At 43.6% G+C, this 21,126-nt stretch overlaps 1 protein-coding gene and 1 long non-coding RNA gene across 5 annotated transcripts in view; one reads left to right on the top strand and one right to left on the bottom strand.

The window, feature by feature from the left end:
- Positions 1–20,380, bottom strand: part of LOC309348838 — a 29,019-nt gene extending 8,639 nt beyond the window's left edge. Inside the window, exons 1-2 of one of the 2 annotated variants that reach the window (XR_014159566.1) lie at positions 20,009–20,380; positions 7,769–8,209 (exon numbers count right to left, since the gene is read on the bottom strand). This is a non-coding gene — a long non-coding RNA (uncharacterized lncRNA). Of the gene's footprint in view, positions 1–7,768; positions 8,210–19,662; positions 19,763–20,008 lie in introns of those variants that run through there. The other variant, XR_014159567.1, reaches the window with a different exon arrangement.
- The window catches only part of NCKAP5 (NCK associated protein 5), a 647,162-nt gene continuing 645,936 nt past the window's right edge, over positions 19,901–21,126 (top strand). For all 3 annotated transcript variants that reach the window (XM_081870239.1, XM_081870235.1, XM_081870244.1), the window contains exon 1: positions 19,901–19,988. The gene's annotated coding sequence lies outside the window, so the exon portion shown is untranslated. The remainder of the gene's footprint in view (positions 19,989–21,126) is intronic.

Here is a 21,126-nt window from a genome sequence, read left to right as displayed (position 1 = left end):
TGTCAAAATACCTACCTTAAACTTCAAAGGTTTTGCCTCTAAATACCGAAGCAATCAGTGCACACATTAAATAAAGGTCAAAAGCTAGGTTTACCATAGGCATTTATATTGCACCATAAATTCATTTCGCAAACTATGATATACATTAGGTGGTTAACCTGGGGCCCTGGATCTTGCAGTCCTTGCAAAACAAATGGTAAAGAGTTTATTGAGAAAAAGGTAGTGGAAAACTTCTTTGCAGGTGGCAACAGTGTTGAGATGTATGAAGAGGAAGTAAAAGTAGAACATATCTTTTCAACACAGTTTAAATGGCAGCAAAAGAAAATGCCATTTGTGTCATAAAACAATTAAATGTTGCATGACATTTTGTAGAAGGCAAGGTTCATCATGATAAATTCAGTGTAATGGAATCCACAGAACTCTACAAAGGTCATTGGGTATAGTCAACTCTCTGCACTGACAGGCTTCCATAGACTTAAATAATCTATGATCAAATTCAAATGTTTTGTTTTCAATACAACTGCTGCCCCAAACCACAGTCCCTTGAGTAGGGATCTATATGCTTCCTAGAATGGTTAGATGTTATTGCTTCAGAGACCACCAGATTTGCCTTTGGAGTTATTATACTTTGTCCAAACATCAACAGAACCATTGTGTTGTAGTGGATAGACTCAGACTGGAGAGTGTTGGAATGTGTTAGATTCAAGGTCAGCCAAGAAGCTCACTGGGTGACTTTGAGCAAATCATTCCCTTTTATCCTGACCTAACCAGCTTCACAGGTTAGTTGCATGAAGTTAAAATGTAGATAGGGGATAGGGATAGGGCAAAATCTCCAGTTACTCTGCAGTATTCTTTGGCATGTATTGAAATTAGAATACTGTATATTGCTTGCTGTTACATCTTTCTATGTATCAAATGAACTGCTCAAGCTACATCACTACTAATGGATGGGTGCACTGCTCACTTCAGTGTTGATCGGCTACTATTTAATGAAGACTAACTTATGAAAAATTTATTCCAGAGTGCTCAGTTTATTGATGAAATGAGTACAAAGCCAGGTTGTAAGGAGCAGCTTTTTTAAAAATAGTTTTCTATAAGTAGTTTACTTTTCATTTAAGGTCTTAATGGAATACAGCCATTTACTTCAGCTGTTCAAAGGCACGGGTTGATGGGACATACTAAATAAGGAACAGTGAAGACAACAGGAACAGTGTAGGTTACAAAATTTGAAGCAGAGTTGAAAGCTATGTCAAGATATTATCAAACTGCAGAATACGATCATCATGAAGAGGAGAAACCAGAGTTCTAAAGAACATCAGAAACCAAAAAAGGGGAGCGGGGATAAAAGTTACAATTTTTGTAAAACACTTTGTGTCAGGGGTTCAGGAGCAGAGACACAGGGGAGAGAGGAAACGGAGAGCGAAGGGGAAGAATCTGAGGGCAGCGTAGGGGAGTATGACAGTGGCCCGAGAGATTCCATGAGCTTCTCCAGCGATTCAGAAGATTCCCAGAGGGGGGCGCCGATGGCCAGGGCAAGGGGGGTCCCAGGGGGGACACACCAGAAGCAAGGGGCTAGCGGGGACTCCCAAAGCAGCAGCGGGAGATCAGGACCAGTTCCCCCACCAGAGCGGAGTGGGGGGGAAGAGTCCCATGAATCAGGGCCAGCGTCTCCTCCAGTAGGGAGAGAAGATGAGTCAGGGCTGGCCGCGCCTCCATCGGAGAGTGAGGGAACAGAGGGGGGAAGCAGTGACAGGAGCAGTGAAACGGTCAGAAGGAAGGTTGCCGGCTGGGAGCGCGCGCCAAGTTCAAATGTACAGGTGCGCGGGACAGCAGAAAACCCGGATTGGGAACCAGGTCCTAAAGCCCGCCGGAGGCAGGGGGAAGACTCAGGGGACTCAGCGTCAGAAGAGTCTAGAAAGGGCAAGACCCCAGCGGACAGGAGGACCCAGAGGAGGAAAGAGCAAAGGAAGAGGTGGAGCAAGGCTAGAGTCTTAAACTGGTGTCTGGGGGGAGGAGATTCAGACGGAGCTTCAGCGGTCTAGAGTTGAGACGTAGAGCTGCGCGCCGCGGCTTTGAAATCGAAACTGAACTTCAATAAAGACTTTTGTATATAACAAGAACTGGCGTTGGTCCTTTGTGAGCTGGGACCTTGGGCAGCTCTGACACTTTGAGTTTTTGTTTTGTTTTTTTACAATCAAGCAGTGTATGAATTTTATGAAATAAATTAAAAATATGTTTTGCAGCCATCAAGTTCTGTAGCATTACTTAGCTGCTTTGTTCATTAATCAGAATCTATCGACAGCTCCAACTCTCCATCACAACCAGCAAGGGAGGAAGCAAAAACTTGCAAGCAGCCATAAACTGGAAGATTGGCTTTCAAGGCTTCTAGTACAGCACGTGGAACTTTCCCTATCAGTGTGGTATTAGTCCTCAGAATGTCTGCATGCCATTAGAAACTGATAAAGATTTGGCTCCTTTTCAAGCTGCTGAAAAGCTTAAGATCAATATCTTATGGTTTATCTGAAGGTGATTAAAACAAATAAGCCTTATGCAGCACTTTTTATTGATCTCCTTCAGGCCCTTCAATCAACATCACCGAGAAAAACGGTTAAGAGCTTGTGAGATACATTAATATTCTGGAAAGACAGTGTTATTGTTAAAGAGTTCAGTCAGTGGCAAGATCTCCTATTTTCATAGTGGAATGGCAGGCTGTTCTTTGTTGCTCTCCTTGAATTTGATTTGAGTGGGATCGCAACTGTAAAAGTGTCGTTGGCAGTGGGGTAAACAGAATTTTGCTTCAGGAGCTAACAGACATCTAATTACTTCAGGTAGCAAATCTGCCCTTGAAACCAGTGTGTTGTGATGCGTGATTTGGAGAATGTGGAGAGAGACAATATTTTCTCTGCACTCTTGTAATGGTAGAATTCAGGGTTACACGACGACTGCTTGCCTCTTCCCCTGATGTGCAGTGATTGCGGCCTGATGCTGGTCGCAGTGACTCTGGGGGTGGGGTGGGGGTGCTGGTTTCCCGTGAGACCAGGAAGGATGTTATTTCCTCCTCCAGTAGTCACAGGGGCTTCCATTGACTCATCCATGGTTCTGACTAATCACAGGCGGGCCAGGGGGAGATCACCTTAATACAGTGGTACCTCGGGTTAAGTACTTAATTCGTTCCGGAGGTCCGTACTTAACCTGTTCTTAACCTGAAGCACCACTTTAGCTAATGGGGCCTCCCACTGCTGCTGCGCCGCCGGAGCACAATTTCTGTTCTCATCCTGAAGCAAAGTTCTTAAGCCGAGGTACTATTTCTGGGGTAGCAGAGTCTGTAACCTGAAGCGTATGTAACCTGAAGTGTATGTAACATGAGGTACCACTGTATGGTATATGTAAGGAAGATAATGGATGACTGATGAAGAACCCTGCATGACAGGCAGGGAACGGAAGAACTCCCAGGCTGGGAGTACAAATGGAAGTTTCCAAGTTGAGGGTCTGCCCCCTTTTGTGTGAGACAAGAGTTAAGATCTACCCCTGTGATAGAGGGCTCTGCATATTATTTCTCTCTCTCTCTCTCTCTCTCTCTCTCTCTCTGTCTGTCTGTCTGTCTTTTTTCTTTTCCGTCCTATTTTCTTTCTTTCTTTCTTTCTTTCTTTCTTTCTTTCTTTCTTTCTTTCTTGTTTTTCCCCTTCTTTCATTCTCTATTTTTATTTAGATTTATTTGGATTTTATTGTATCATATGTTCAAAGCTTTCAATAAAAAAAACCAGATTAAAAAAGAAAAGATATGCACCAAGAGGTGATCCTTAACCTGGGATTAATCCTGCTCAGTAATCAACCAGAAGTTGGGTTGGGTGATTCTGGATATACAACCATTGCCTACGCCAAGAGTTTCTTACATTTGTAATCAATAAAGTTGTAGCCTATTTTATCCCAAAGCGATTGCCCTGTGATTATTTCATCTTCCCATGTTAGCCCCCAACTGCTTGCAGCCTCACTGCGCCTGAGCCCTCAATGAAATCAACTGGAACAGATAATAGACAAGATGGATAAAATAAAATAACCGAATGGAGAGTGTCCAGAAGAGAGTGACCAAGATGGTGAGACTGTGTCTCTAGGTATGAAGGGAAAGGAGGGGAATAGGAATGGAAGCAGGTCCTTTTTATGTGCCCCTGCCCATGGATGCCCAACAGTGGGGTAACTGGATACCCCAGTACAGGAACCTTTGCTCTGATCCAGCAGCATTCTTGTTTCCTTCTGTAGCCTTGAGTGTAAGTAAATAACAACATGTATAAGGAACAATACTTTCATGTCCTTTCTCTCTGACTAAATCATTCATTGTTATGACCCTACATAGAAAACAGCAACTCACGTCATAGATGAATTCCGACTATGGCAAATTGTTTTTGTTTAGCTAGGAAGCAACAGTCAAGCTATCAATCCCAACAAACCCACTCTTCTAGTAACGTAAGCTGAGTTTTGGCTATAAAATACAACCACCTAGGCACCTCTCTATATAATGGTGGAATGACTGTGAGCAAGCAGTGACTATTGCTTAAGCAGGAATACAGCACCATGGACCTTTCATCCTCCAGGAACAACTGATACCAAGTTCCTAAAAAAACCAAACCGAGTTTCACTGTTACACTTAACACAAGCCAGTGACCATAAACCCTGAAAAGGCTGAGGAGCAATGAGTTCAGTTCTTATTTCGAGAGTTTTCTGAATGCCACCTAAATCCCACTGCTGATTTTGAAGCAAATGGGTTGGTGGAATTGTAACTAGAGACTGAGAAACATGATTAGTGAAGAAATCTATCGTTGGAGGAGCATACATTATTCACTACAGTGTCACACCTTTTAGAAACTGAGAGAACTGAAGTAACATAGTAAACAGCAGTGTAGAATCACCAGACATGGATAGCAAAAGCAGAGAAATACAATCTGTGGGCAGAGATGTGCCAATTAACCATCTCCCTTGTGAATTTTTAAAAATACCTTTGCTATACTTATTTTAAAGTTCCTCAAAAATTCCTGCAGGTGTTTCATCTGAGCAGTACCCTTCAAATCCACAAACTGAATTTTATGTTAGGTGAAATTCAGAGGCTTTTCTCCTGGTAGGCTTATGTTTATACCAGTTACACGGGAACCTTTGGGACTGCAACTCCCATAATCCCTGACTACTGGCAATGCTGCCTGGGGCTGATGGGAGTTTGAGTCCAACAAACATAGGGAGGACCACAGTTTCGCCAACCACCTGATGTATACCTTCCTTCCTTCTCCTAATATATTTATTTATTATTTATTTCAACTGTTTCTAAGTAGTGCACATAAAGATTGCAAAAAGCATACAATACATAAGATCAATGGAAATTAACCAAAAGAACATAATTACCTAAATTTACGCCATGTCTTTCTGATACAGGACAGAAAGGGTTGTCAAACAAACTAGCAAAAGAAATGGACCTAGCCAGAAGTTGATAAGGGATTGTTTGTTTTAACAGGCCATTTAACTAAAAAGCACATTTTAAAGTCAAACTATATGTGATGCAAATGCTCTGTGTTTCCAGTTTCCAGTGGCTGTCTTTCTGAAAAACATTGGTGGGGCAGAGCCTGATTTAAGGTCTGGGGCTATAGCACGGGTTACATGCTGTGCTCCAGTCTGGTTCCCTGTCTTAAATTGCACACACATCTGCATTTTTTTTTTAAAATGTATGGACAAAAGCTCTTATAACAGTGAGTTTCTATCTCTGTGGCTCACTGTAGATTTGGAGGTGAGCAATGTGTCTTAAGTCAGGGAATATGCATTGAGCTACACCCCTGTCACCAATGTCATGGCTCTGCTCCAAATCTACCACCAAACTAGCTTTCATGTTGCATTGTGTTGACACCAAGATGAATAGATTTTGTCATGAGCTCCTTGACCTATTAAAAATAACAATGGGCTTTGATGCTGGAGCTGCCCCAAACTGCCCTTGGCTCCAACCCAGACCTGCTCTGCTTTCCGCAGCCTCACCCAGACAGTTTTACAGTACCTACAGGCCGCACCCAAGTACCCCAGTGAATATCTTATCTCAAGGCATAACAGGCAGAGGGTTAAGTAAAAGTCACTTCTGAGTCTGCAGCATGATTCTGAACACAGAAGTGTAGAAATAGTCACAGGCAACCTTTACAGCTCATGGGCTTTCCTAGGAGCTTGTTTGCAGTTAATGTATACATGATGTTGTAATGCTTGTGAAGTTAGAATAGTTGAAGCACCACATAATTCAATTATCAGCATTCTTCTGCCGAAGGTACTTCTGAGAGACAGTGCCACCTTCAGTCTTAATAAGCAATACTACCAAAGGAGACTGCAGTTTTATGCCCACTTTCTTTAGAGAAAGGACTTGCAGAGGACTGTACTGTACAAAAGGGGGAAATAATAAGTAATAAAAATAAAGACAATAAACAATGCATTGGGGCAAAAGGAGGGAAAAACTCAGATGGTCTTTGTCTGTGGAAGATAGAGGTTAGTGTAGACACAGCCTTCCAGTGGTTTGGAAGAGAACAGACGCTCATTTAAAATCTGAATTCTGTCCTCCCCCCCGTCAGGGGTGCCAACTTGAATAAAATATTGGGGGGGGGGATAAGCCCTGCCCCACATAATCGACAACAAGACATGGTGCGCACACAGTCTTTGAATAGCAATGCCCATCCTATAGTCTTCTAATAGGATTCTCACAAAAGGGAAAGCATCTGGTTGGGCACTGTAAGAACAGGATTCTGGACTAGATGGGCCATTTTGCTCTGACCTACAGGGCTCTTCTTATGCTCTCAAGCGGCCAAACCCACTGTGCCCCTGCAGCCCCCCAATGTAAACTGATTGCTTCTTTCCTCTTCAATTTGGCTCCAAGAGTGAATTTTCTATTACTGTTGCCTCACAGTAGAATTCTTGGCTAATAAAAGCCAAAATGAGGAAGTACTAGATCTATGGTTCAGGATCATTAATAACTCAGGAAGTGCCTTGGCTTTGCAGTTTAATATATTGGAACGACTCACATTAATAAATTTTACTTAAAATAATTTGCTTCTTGTGGCACCCTTTTTGGCCCATGATCTCCGAGTGCTTTGCAAGCAGAAAGCCAAAGAACAGAAAAGTATTAGGCATAAAGTGAATAATGAACCCTTCTCCAATTTTCTTTAGATGGGATGGGAAAAAAATTAACAAGCAATTTACACTGATGTAGACCCATGAACCTTAATGGGTAACATGAGTGCCAATGCCCAACCAACCCTCCTCCCAAATGATTAACATTTCCCATGCTTCACTGGCAGATATTAATACCAAGGATTTCATTTTTAGCTCCCTTTTAAACTGGAGTAAATCCTGACTATAGTATGGTATACTACAAGGATAATAAACCTGTGGTCTTCATATGCTCCTGGACTACATCTCTCATCATTCCTGATCTTTGGCCATACAGGCTGGTGCTGATGTGAGTTGCAGTCCAACATCTGGAGGTGCACAGGTTCCTCATCCCTGAGGAACTAGCTGTAGGTATATCTGCTAATTCCATAAGAGCTATTGAAAACTTGGAGTTGTCTATTTGATCCTGAATGATCCGAATCAGGTTTGATACATCAGATAAGTCTGTACAAGACACAGATATATATCTTATGGAAACCAGCAGTAATTGACAAGGTGATAGGTATAAAGGCAGTGGCTCTCATTTGGTTAGAACTACTACTATTACCACCGCTACCGCTACCGCTACTACTAGACTCAGGATACTGACCATTTCCATCCCCAGATCTGGTTCAGCAGCAGATGTGTTGTTCTTTTCCTTTAAACTGAAGCATGAATTGTGTGCGCATAGTTTCAAATGACAGTGATCTGCTGCAATCTTGGTAGCTGCTGAGTCAGGTATATATTGCATCCATCACGTCCCGAGGAAGCTGCTCTCTGCAGTATATCCCACAGTGTGAATGACTGGTGGATTGATTGAATGACCCCGTCTCACTGTTTCCACTTAACCTCAGCAAAAGTTTGGGTTGTGGGGAAGTAGAGACATGCATTTCACTTTTATTTTCTTTTTGATCAACTGCATCATAGCTTCAAGCCATTTCTGTCAGACACATGGATGCTGTAGATATTATCTTAGGTAAAGAAATAAGTAGGCAAGCCTATCAAACAGGACCATCCGCTCCCCAGTGTGTGATTGATGTATATTGTTTTCCTAAAAAAGAAAAAGAAAAGATAAGTTGGAGCTACCTTTATAGGCTATTTTGTTGTCTGATGGACATAGCTCCTATTTAGATTTTTTTCAAACACTGAAGAAAAAATACTAATAGCATTTTAATGGGAAAACAAATCAGATATACAAAGGGGTATTATTAACCTGAACACAGTGGTGCTTACTGGAGCATATGATGTTCCTCTTTTAAAAATGATGTGGAAATTGTAAATGTTACTGACATTGTGTGGAGATGCAATCACACTGCTAAGCTTTCAAACCTACCTATATTCATGATACCATACCCTGTGAATTGCTTTATTAATATGCATTTTTCACTTGGAGTCTGCTAAGTGTCACAGATCAGAACTCATTTTTCTATGAGAATAGTGACAACACTCTAGCTCACACCATACCAAACTGTTTCTGAGGGCTGTGTGGCACAAGATGAACTGCCTTCAGAGCGAAAGGCAGCAGAATGAAGCAACCTACCTCATCCATGAGGATGGATTGATTGAGGCATCTAATCATAAGCCTGCATGTTTATCAAAGCTTCTATATATTTCAATCAAGGCTTGTATTTAAAAATGAGCTTAAAAAAAGGATTTTCAAATGTTTCATGCCAGGCAAAAGACCAGCTGCCTAAAAGAACCTTGGCAAGATGTTTTTCCTCCTAAGACAAGAAGGGCCCCATTGATTTATAGTAGAAAAACAATTCTCAAAGTCATAAAAAGGGAGAATTACATATGCTGCCCCAAGGCTGAGAAAACACCATTAGGAATGGGGAAAGATAATACTAAAGTGCCTCCCAGTAAAATGAGCCAGATCTTCTTTCTAAGGTTAAAAGGCCAGGAGCAATGGGGAGAAACATTTAGCTGGAAAGAGAACATTTTTGGGGAAGTCTCTTCTAAAGCTGTTTCTTAAACTGAGAGAGTTAAAAAAGGTTAAAATGTGTTAAATGTTGGAAAGGCAACTGGCTTGGCAGAAGAAGCAGCTTCTTCCTATTTTATTTTGAGGCTGGAGAGGAGGGGGAAAGGGGGAGGTGCAAACTAAAGAGGCTTCTTTTAAAAGCTGTGTTTTATTGAGTTCCTTCCTTTACACTTTGAGAAGCTTTATTCTTTTAAGAGGCTACCTATGATAAATGTATGAAATATATTAGCTTAAATATATTGGCTTAAATGTAATTATGCAAAGGATTTAAGGAATGCTAGATTCTTATTTCATATGGTTGTAAGAGTTGTATTTATCCTGAAATTAAGTCAGCCACCAGCCCCCCCCCTTGCCAGACAGAAGACGCCATCCGGGCAGTCTTGATATATAGTTGTCAGGCATTTTGTTTAGAAACATTAAATGAAGGAAATCTTTCAATGTTTATGTGAAACTCAAGATCCTTGACATCTGTTGAACATAAAATGTAAGATTAAACCATTTGTTTTAGAAGGCAATAGGGCAAGAAGGGCAAGAGGTGAGCTGGTAATTAAGATTCCATGTAAGATATATTATTACTTATTTGTCATTTATATATAGCTCTTTGTCTCCCATATAAGGGCAAGGAAGTGGGTGTATCTTTTGTGGGTGTATCTTTTGTGATTGGCTCTAGCAAACAGCCAATAGGAATTTCAACCAGGCTGATTGGACAGAGGCAGCCACAGGAGGAGCAAAGGGGGCTGGATTAAGGGAATATAAGTGCTGGCCAGAATGGCAGGAGGCCAGGCCAGAGCTTGGTAACCATGTACCACTGTGCCTCTTATTTATTTGTCTGACAAATAAATTACTATTTTAATTTCTCTATTGCTGCGTTGAATATTTCATTCCAGCTAAGCGTTAACCACAAGCAGGGTGCTACATTTTATGGTGCCCTGTGACTCGGATAAGTGGTCTGCTGGAACGCAGCCCCTTCGCCCTACTGGGCAGGGTACAAGAGAGAGGACAACTGCTTACCCAAAGCGCGCACTGGTAATTTTTTTCCAGGGGGAACGCAGAAGACTCGTCTGTCTGATACCCTGCTCACTGGCGGCGACGGACCGGGGGAAACAGGGAACCAACCAAGGGTAAGTGCACAAAGGGATTTTTGGCCCTCCAATTAATTAGGAGGAAGAGAAGTCTTGATCAAACTTCTGCGTCTCAGTAAGGGGAAACTGAGTACGCTAGGTGGTTGGGTACATCAGATGGTGATCTGGTGTAGGGAAAGGAAAAATTGGGAGGTAGAGTGTGGTGAAGTATCCAGCGCATTGTATGTGTGAGAAAGTACAGAGCAATCTGTAGCTGACCCGAGTGTGGAGTGGGCAGTACTTCGGTTCCTAGTAAGGCGACTTCACTAGGCAAGGAAACCCACGAAGCGCGTCTGTGAGTGACTGAGTGGATACTTCACAGGGCCATACAATGGGAGTTGGGGGTTCAAAGGGGGAAAATACACCTCTTGAGTGTATGTTAAATAATTTTAAGAAAGCCTTCTCAGGGGCATATGGAGTCAAAATGACGCCAGAGCGCTTGAGAACGTTATGTGAACTAGAATGGCCAAAACAAATTACTGAATGGCCATCCCAGGGAACCTTTGATATAAATTTAGTAAGCAAACTTTGGACTGATATCGCCAAAGAAACTGGAGGGTGCCCAGAACAATTTCCATATATAGATTCCTGGCTGAGCACATTAAATAAAAATCCTCCATGGATAAGGGAATGCAAAGTCAAACGATGCAAATTATTGGCTGTAAAAGCCGAAGCTAGGAAAGGAATCTTGCCAAATAAACTCAAACCCATTTTTGAGGGGCCAGAGGAAGAGGTGCTTCCACCTCCACCCTATGCTCCACATCGAAGGGAGCTTAATCCAAACACTCCACCAGTTGTAACCCCAAGGCAAGAAACTGGAATGAATAATGGGAGTGGAGTCACAGAGCTTGATTCCTTGATAGATTATGATAAATATCTTCAGGAGGCATTGGAGTCCTATAATAAAGCCCAAGCAGAAGTGGTTATTCCACCTGTGACTCCTAATAGACCTCCATCTACAGTCTCCTTTAGTGGAACAACTGATTGCCCACCCCAAACCCCTGTACATCCAAGTCCCAGAGAAATGTTACAGAAGTTACAGGGAGACCTTGCTCGGTCAGCAAGCAATACAGCCAGGCGTATAAAGCTGCTAAAAGAACGCCTTGCGACAGATACCATCCCCTATGATTTGAGGCCCCTAGAGCAAAGTAAAGAGAAAGATCACGTAGTAGCCCCTCTTAGAAGAGTATTTGATGCACTTGAGGAGCCTGCGCTGGTTAATGGGCAACCCGGACCACGGCCACCTCGAACTTCGACCCTGCAATATATTCCATTCACAACTACAGATCTGATGAATTGGAAAACACACACCCCATCTTTTGCAGAAAAACCTCAGGCTATGATGGACTTGGTGACTTCAATAGTAAATACTCATAGCCCTACTTGGACAGATTGTCGCCAGCTCCTAAATACTCTGTTCACCACTGAGGAAAGGAGAGACATAATTGAAAAGGCACAGATATATTTGCGTGAGCAGGCCAGAGCGGGAAATATTTATAATATTGACCGTCATCTCCAAGATAACTTTCCCTTGGAAGATCCTAATTGGGATCCAAACAATGCAATTCACCTGGCCAGACTTACCACCTACCGCCAGACACTTGTGCAAGGTATCCGCAGGGCATGCCAGAAGCCCACTAATATGTCTAAAGTCTCAGAAGTAGAACAAAAACCAAATGAGAGTCCGGGAGACTTTTTAGAGAGGCTGCAAGAAGCCTATCGTATATGGACTCCTTTTGACCCTGAAGCCCCTGAAAACAGTAGAATGATTACTGCTACATTTGTGGCCCAGTGCGCTTCTGACATTCGTAAGAAAATTCAGAAATCAGAAGGATGGGAAGGGATGCTGATGAGCCAAATTATGGCCATTGCACGCCGAGTTTATCGGAATAGGGATGAGGCTGAGAAGCAAGAGAAGAAGAAGTGGCAGAAGGAAAAGATGGTAATGCTAGCCACAGCAGTGAAGCAAGACCACCGCCCCTTAAATGGAGGGCGAGGGCGAGGAAGGAATCCACCACTGGGAAGGAATCAATGTGCAAATTGCAAGAAGGAGGGTCATTGGAAGCGGGAGTGTCCTGAACCCCTGAGGTTGGAAGAAGTACGCCCAGGCCCAGGCCCAGGCTCCGGCTCCGGCCCAAGAAACCAGGGACGGGGACGGGGAATGATCCGAGATGGAAGATATCAGAGACCAGGACAGGGACGGAGTAGAGACAATTTCATTGGACTGGCAGAAGAGGATTTTACCCAAGACTAGGAACGACCGGACTCCATAAAGTTAGGCTTCCAGGAGCCCACGGTCACGATTCAATTAGGAAGCCATTTAATAGATTTTATGATTGATACTGGGGCTGAATACTCAGTACTCCCAGAACTATTGCAGAAAAAGGCATCCAAAAGTGTAATCATTAAAAGTGCCACTGGACAGTCAGCTAAGAGGTCTTTCCTCCAACCTTTGGAATGCCAGATTGGGGGACATCGTTTAACCCATCAGTTTTTGTATATACCTGAGTGTCCAATACCTCTCTTAGGTAGAGATATGCTGTCCAAATTGCAGGCCCAAATCACTTTCACTCCTCGAGGTCCAGAAATGAAACTGCCATCAAAAGCAGCAGGAATAATTACCCTCTCAGTACCTAAGGAACAATCATGGCGCCTAATGTCAGCCTTGCAAGTCCAACCCACATTGGATACAGAATTAAACAAGCTCCTCCGAACTCTACAGGTGCCACCAGGAGTATGGGCCGAAAATAGCCCACCAGGAATGGCTAAGAATATAGCTCCAATTGTAGTAACCCTAAAACCTATGGCTACCCCTGTATCTGTAAAGCAATATCCCTTACCCCGGCGAGCAGCGGAGGGCATCCAGAAACATTTGGACCGCCTATTAAAATATGGTCTGCTTAAGCCTTGCCAATCAGAATGGAACACACCCCTTTTGCCTGTTCGAAAACCTGGGACAGATGAATATAGGCCAGTGCAGGACTTGAGGCTCGTAAACCAGGCTATCGAGACCTTGCACCCAAATGTGCCAAACCCATATACCTTGCTGAGTTTGATCCCACCAGAAGCAACATTTTTTACTGTATTGGACTTGAAAGATGCATTCTTCTGTTGCCGGCTGGCACCACAGAGCCAACCTATATTTGCCTTCCAGTGGGAAGACCCTTTGACAGGAACAAAAGGCCAGCTAACCTGGACAAGATTGCCCCAAGGATTCAAAAATTCCCCAACTTTATTTGGCACTGCCTTGGCGAGGGATCTAACAAGTTACCCCTCAACACCGGGAGAAAAGGTGGTTCTGCAATATGTGGATGATCTTATACTAGCTGCAAAGGATTTTGATACCTGTAAAGAAGGGACAGAGGAACTGCTCCACTTGCTCTGGGAAGCTGGCTACCGAGTTTCCCAGAAAAAGGCACAGTTATGTTTAGAAAAGGTCAAATATTTGGGCTTTGACATCTCACACCAACAACGAGCATTGAGACCAGAGAGGAAAGAAGCTATTTGCCTTATCAAGGAACCTACCACAAGAAAACAACTTAGGGGATTCCTGGGAACAGCAGGGTTTTGTAGACTATGGATACCTGATTTCAGTAGTCTGGCCAAGCCCTTACATGAAAGCACTCGAGGTGCAGAAAAGGACCCATTCGTATGGGGACCTGAGCAGAAACAAGCCTTTTTAGTTATCAAACAGCGACTTATGGAGGCACCAGCCCTTGGATTGCCTAATTCGGAAAAACCCTTTCAGCTGTATGTACATGAACAGAATGGGATTGCAGCGGCAGTCCTGACCCAGAGATTAGGAAGTTGGAACCGTCCAGTAGCTTATTTGTCTAAACAATTGGACTCAGTAGCAAAAGGATGGCCTCCATGCCTAAGGGCAGTAGCGGCCACTGCGAGCCTTGTCAAAGAAGCTGATAAATTTACCTTTGGCCAGACGATGTATGTGAATGTACCTCATGCTGTTCTGACACTCATGGAATATAAGGGTAGTTATTGGCTAACGAACCCAAGGATGGCTAGATACCAAGGCCTATTGTGTGAAAATCCCAGGATTCATCTACGAGTAGTGAATATGCTCAATCCAGCGACTTTGCTGCCCCTACCAGAGGTAGATGATGAGGAATCACATGATTGTCTCCAAGTAATGGATGAAGTTTATTCCAGTAGACCTGATCTGAAAGATGAGCCATTGAAAAATCCAGATGTTGTATATTATACGGATGGTAGCAGTTACCTGCATGAAGGTGCCAGACGAGCAGGATATGCTGTGGTCACCAATGAGGAAGTTGTGGAAGCTGAAGCTTTGCCTGCTGGCACCTCAGCACAAAAGGCTGAACTTATAGGTTTAACTAGAGCTCTGCAATTGGCAGCCGGATGTAAGGCAAACATCTATACTGATTCAAAATATGCCTTCTTAACCCTGCATGCACATGGAGCTCTATGGAAAGAAAGAGGTCTAATCGGAGCCCACGGGAAGGCTTTGAAATATGGACCTGAAGTAGAAATCCTGTTAGAAGCAGTATGGGCTCCAGAACAGATTGCTGTAATGCACTGCAAAGGTCATGGACGAGGAAGGGATCCAATAACCAGAGGAAATCATGCTGCTGACAAAGCAGCCCGAGAGGCAGCCCAAAAGCCTGTGGGAGGATTTATAGCAGCCCTCATACCAGAGGTAGTTCCAGAAGATGTTAAACCTCACTATACCCCAGAAGAGAGGAAGTGGGCTGAACAGGAAAGAGCAGTTGTGAAGGACGGTTGGATGATCCTGCCGGACAATAGGATTTATGTACCTCATCATCTAGCAGGTACAATTGTAAGAAATTATCATGAATCTACTCACCTTGGCGGTACTGCAACTAGAGAGAGTCTCAGTCGGAAGTTGTATATTATTAATCTATCACAATTAGCAACTTGCATTTCACAGAAATGTGTTCTTTGTGCTAAAAACAATCCCAGGCAGGGACCGGTACAACCTCCTGGAATTCAGCATGTGGGATACGTCCCCATGGAAAGCCTAATTGTGGACTTCACAGAGCTGGTCCCTTCTAAGGGATTCAAGTATCTCCTTGTGTTTGTAGATACTCTTACCGGATGGGTTGAAGCTTTTCCCACCCGAACTGAAAAGGCACGAGAGGTAACTAAAAGACTCCTCACTGAATTGATCCCAAGGTTTGGATTACCTAGATGCATTGGAAGTGATAATGGGCCAGCGTTCATTGATCAAGTAGTACAAGATGTATGTCGAGTCCTACAAGTAAAATGGAGACTGCATACAGCATATAGGCCTCAGAGTTCAGGGAAAACTGAAAGAATGAATCGGACTCTGAAAACCCAATTGGCAAAATTAACCCAGGAAACGGGATTGGGATGGGTAGATGTGTTACCCATAACACTGTTTCGTGTTCGGTGTGCACCCACAAAAAGACTTAAGTTGTCACCTTTTGAGCTCCTGTATGGGAGACCGCCCTCCTTTGTTCAGGATATTCCAGCTGACCTTAAACAAATAGGAGATCATGTGACACAGGAACAAGTGCAATCTCTCTCCCGTGTTTTTGTTTCTCTTAACAGGTGGGCCCTCGAGCGCACGCCGTGCAGCATTGCCGAGCCGATTCATCAGTTCCAGGCTGGCGATAGCGTATGGGTGAAAGAGTGGAAACGTGATCCACTTGCACCTAAGTGGCGTGGACCTTACACCGTCTTGCTCTCTACTCCAACAGCGGTGAAGGTAGCTGAGGTGACCCCCTGGATTCATCACTCTCGTTTGAAGAAGTCTGAAGGCAGTTGGACGTGCAAAGGTGACCCCTCTAATCCTTTAAAACTAACTCTCTCCAAAAACCCCTGTATCTAGCCCTACCGGGAACGGGCTAGGTCACGGGCAACATTTGACGACCGGCCTGCTGCAGCCACAACCTGGAAGCTGGCTGACCTGCGCACGCCTGAAGCTTGAGGAGCGTCTGAACCAGCGACTGTGAACGGAAAGATTCTCTAATACAATTGATTGACTGCCCCCCCCTTGTGGAACAATTATCAGAGATATTACTCATTGGGGATCCTCGGGATATATGTTTTGGTCTTGGTGGTTCCCCATTTCTGTCACTGGGGGAATTATATTGGGGCTAATAATTATTTGCTATCACAATAAGGTAATCTTTTGTGGAAGGAATGCATATACTAGACATCAACATGATTTTATTAATCCTGATCCCTTGGGAAGGGGAAGGGTCCTTGAATCTGACCAAATTGGCTAAATATGGATTCAGCCATGACCACAATATGTGGGTAGGTTTAGCTGAAATGGTAGCTAATGTTGCAAATAGGACCAATTGCCTTGTTTGCTCTCTTGGGCCAGATGATTCAGAGGGAGGTATGCCCTTATTACCGATACCATTAGATGCTATTGGTATGGTAAGCGAAATGCCACACCAAACTGAAATACAGAATTTCCCCGGATGGAACTCAACTAAACCATTACGAGTTATACCTGTACAAGGGGAATTCTGTGTACATAAATCATCAGATGCAGCTGATTCTCCCATGATAGGCTCTTCTCATTGTCACTATACTTGGGATTATAAGAAGAATAGTCATACCTGGGCACACGGTACTACCTATCGAACTCGGAATGCCTTGCCCTGTGCACCTCCTTTTATTCATGCATGGAAAGTGGTGTGGAACATAACTGTGACAGAAGAAGGCAATCTAACATACTGCACTGTGAACTCTCTACCCCTTTTGGTATTTCGCCTTCTGTATTCCCCGTACCAAAAACCTCAGACCCGATGGTTGTGGTGGATATGTGGAGAATGGGCATACAAGAAACTCCCTTCCAAATGGAGTGGGACTTGTTTCTTGGGTTGGGTATTACCACCAATGTGGATTATGCCCACTAGTTCGGCCAGGCGAACACGAAGGAATGCTGATATTTCTCATATAGCAGGAGGAAGTACCCAAAGTTGGAGCGGTACTGATGATTGGCCGCCAGAGCGCATTATAGCCTATTATGATCCTGCCTCCTGGAATCCTGGTGAGCTCATACAAGGGGCACGGGATCCTATTTATAATCTAAACAGAATAATTCGATTGCAAGCAGTAGTGGAACTTGTAACCAATGCAACGGCCCAGAGTTTGAGACTTATTGCACAACAGTTGGATGAAAGTAGAGCCGCCATTTTGCAGCTGAAAATGGGAATGGATTATGTACTTGCCAGGCAGGGAGGCCTATGTGGAGTCTTGAACTTGACAGGGAATGCCTGTTGCTTTAACATTTCTGATAATGGTGAGGCAATCCGTGTGTTGGCCACAAAGATGGAGAATATAGCACATGTCCCAGTACAAACATGGGAAGGATGGGATATGGGATGGCTCACCAATTGGTTACCTAATGTCACAGGACTCAAAGGGATACTATTGTCTTGCTTGTTTTTCTTGACAGTAGTAGTATTGGTTTTATGTATGATGCCATGTATCATTTCATGTTTTAGAAGTACAATTAGCAAGATGGTTTCAAATGAAACTCTACCTCATATCATGGCCCTATACAGAGCTTTACCTCAGGAATATGATGAAGGTCAAGCTATCAAGGACACTTGGGATGAAGGTCCTTGAGCTTGAAAGGGGGGAATGAGGCATCTAATCATAAGCCTGCATGTTTATCAAAGCTTCTATATATTTCAATCAAGGCTTGTATTTAAAAATGAGCTTAAAAAAAGGATTTTCAAATGTTTCATGCCAGGCAAAAGACCAGCTGCCTAAAAGAACCTTGGCAAGATGTTTTTCCTCCTAAGACAAGAAGGGCCCCATTGATTTATAGTAGAAAAACAATTCTCAAAGTCATAAAAAGGGAGAATTACATATGCTGCCCCAAGGCTGAGAAAACACCATTAGGAATGGGGAAAGATAATACTAAAGTGCCTCCCAGTAAAATGAGCCAGATCTTCTTTCTAAGGTTAAAAGGCCAGGAGCAATGGGGAGAAACATTTAGCTGGAAAGAGAACATTTTTGGGGAAGTCTCTTCTAAAGCTGTTTCTTAAACTGAGAGAGTTAAAAAAGGTTAAAATGTGTTAAATGTTGGAAAGGCAACTGGCTTGGCAGAAGAAGCAGCTTCTTCCTATTTTATTTTGAGGCTGGAGAGGAGGGGGAAAGGGGGAGGTGCAAACTAAAGAGGCTTCTTTTAAAAGCTGTGTTTTATTGAGTTCCTTCCTTTACACTTTGAGAAGCTTTATTCTTTTAAGAGGCTACCTATGATAAATGTATGAAATATATTAGCTTAAATATATTGGCTTAAATGTAATTATGCAAAGGATTTAAGGAATGCTAGATTCTTATTTCATATGGTTGTAAGAGTTGTATTTATCCTGAAATTAAGTCAGCCACCAGCCCCCCCCCTTGCCAGACAGAAGACGCCATCCGGGCAGTCTTGATATATAGTTGTCAGGCATTTTGTTTAGAAACATTAAATGAAGGAAATCTTTCAATGTTTATGTGAAACTCAAGATCCTTGACATCTGTTGAACATAAAATGTAAGATTAAACCATTTGTTTTAGAAGGCAATAGGGCAAGAAGGGCAAGAGGTGAGCTGGTAATTAAGATTCCATGTAAGATATATTATTACTTATTTGTCATTTATATATAGCTCTTTGTCTCCCATATAAGGGCAAGGAAGTGGGTGTATCTTTTGTGGGTGTATCTTTTGTGATTGGCTCTAGCAAACAGCCAATAGGAATTTCAACCAGGCTGATTGGACAGAGGCAGCCACAGGAGGAGCAAAGGGGGCTGGATTAAGGGAATATAAGTGCTGGCCAGAATGGCAGGAGGCCAGGCCAGAGCTTGGTAACCATGTACCACTGTGCCTCTTATTTATTTGTCTGACAAATAAATTACTATTTTAATTTCTCTATTGCTGCGTTGAATATTTCATTCCAGCTAAGCGTTAACCACAAGCAGGGTGCTACATGATGAAGTTAGAAATCGGTGGTGTTCTAAGGATGCTGGAAGACTTTTGCAAGTTTGGCCTTAGTAAGGAAGGGGAGCAGTAGTGGTAGCATGAAATTGGCCTCCATTTCAGGAAGCAGAACATCTCTGGATAGCACTGCCTCCCTTTGTATAGGGGGCATAAATCTGTGAGGAACACACCCAAATTTATTTCACAGCGAGCTTGTTGCTCTACCACACTTGCTTGGGCCACATGTCTCTTTTCTAGCCTCAAAATCTACTCTTCTATGTCCAGGGAACACAAATGCTTAAGTTCAAATGACTGAGAAGAATTTAAACTGAGCTCTTGGAGGGAGTTCCCCCTTCTATGGCCCTGACTCTACAGTATTCTTCCTGTCAGGAGCACAGGAGCAAGGCACAACATACTTAAGAAACTTTATGATAGATAATGAAGTGCCTTCATAAAGTACTTGGGAGAGAGCAGAGGCGCCGAGTTCCACCCAACATTGGAGGGCGTATTGTTCATGTGTGGCATCACACTCATTGCAGCACATGCCACCAGGCCCAGTCAGGCCCGCCACCACCACTGCGAGGCCTGGCGAGGCTCACCACTACCTGTGAAGCCTGCCGCCATGAGGCCTGTGAGGCCCAGTGAGGCTTAGCCCTGGGAGGGCTCAGCTCTGTCCCAACAGACTTTTTGGGGGGTTGGGTGCGTGAAGACACCTCAGCCCTATGGGAGAAAGCAACAGAGATGAGGCTTATCCAGGAAAGGTGCGTTATTGAAAGAGTAAACACAGTAAGTAAAACTATACCTACTATTTCTCACAGGCCTGTGCAAGAAGGGGTGGGTGCAGCTGGGCCCGCTTGCACCGGGTCTCAGAGATCGAAGCTGTCTGGGGGGCCCTGCCATCTTATGTTAACTGGACTGGCTGCTTTTTTATTTGAGTTACAGTAATAACTTTGTTCTAACAAGACTCCTGTCCTGGGCCTCTGCATGGGCCTGCTCTCTCAGAGCAGTTATTGTCTGAGGAAACCCAGGCTAGTACAGTGGTTCCTCAGGTTAAGTACTTAATTGTTCTGGAGGTCTGTACTTAACCTGAAACTGTTCTCAACCTGAAGCACCACTTTAGCTAATGGGACCTCCTGCTGCTGCTGCACCGCTGGAGCACAATTTCTGTTCTCATCCTGAAGCAAAGTTCTTAAACTGAAGCACTATTTCTGGGTCAGAGGAGTCTGTAACCTGAAGCGTATGTAACCTGAGATACCACTGTACTTGAAGGCTGACAGGTGTACAAAAGGAGAAGATGAGGTAGGTCTATCCTTCTAGACCTGGAGCGGAGAACCTTTTTTCAGGGCTGCATTTGCTCCTGTGCAACATTCTGGGGTCTACCTGCTAGGGGTGAGTAGGACCAGAGACAAAAAAAAAAGTGAGTGAAACAGCAAATGCACTGTATTTACTCGAATCTAATGCTCACCTTTTTGAGGCCAAATTGTGTTGCGAAATTTAAGGCACGCATTAGGTTCAATGGCACATTTACATTTGCCAGCAAATACCTTTTGGGGGAGTTTCAAGGTTCTGAAAATTGAGGTGCACGTTAGATTCGATGGCACATTAGACTTGAATAAATACAGTAGATTTTACCTTTGTGCACCTGGCAAGATTCTCTGTGCACTCATCTCCCCCATGTTAGGTTCAGAAGGCATTACAGTGGTGCCTTGCAAGACGAAATTAATCCGTTCCGCGAGTCTCTTCGTCTTGCGGTTTTTTCGTCTTGCGAAGCACGGCTATTAGCGGCTTAGCGGCTATTAGCGGCTTAGCGGCTATTAACGGCATAGCGGCTATTAACGGCATAGCGGCTTAGCGGCTTTAAGAAAAAGGAAACAAACTTGCAAGAACTCGCAAGACGTTTCGTCTTGCGAAGCAAGCCCATAGG

This window comes from Podarcis erhardii, assembly GCF_964252035.2.
Source record: "Podarcis erhardii genome assembly, chromosome: 1".
NCBI classification, from domain to species: Eukaryota; Metazoa; Chordata; class Lepidosauria; order Squamata; family Lacertidae; genus Podarcis; species Podarcis erhardii.
The sequence above is the reverse complement of the archived record's forward strand: the minus strand, read 5'-3'. Positions and strand labels throughout refer to the sequence as shown.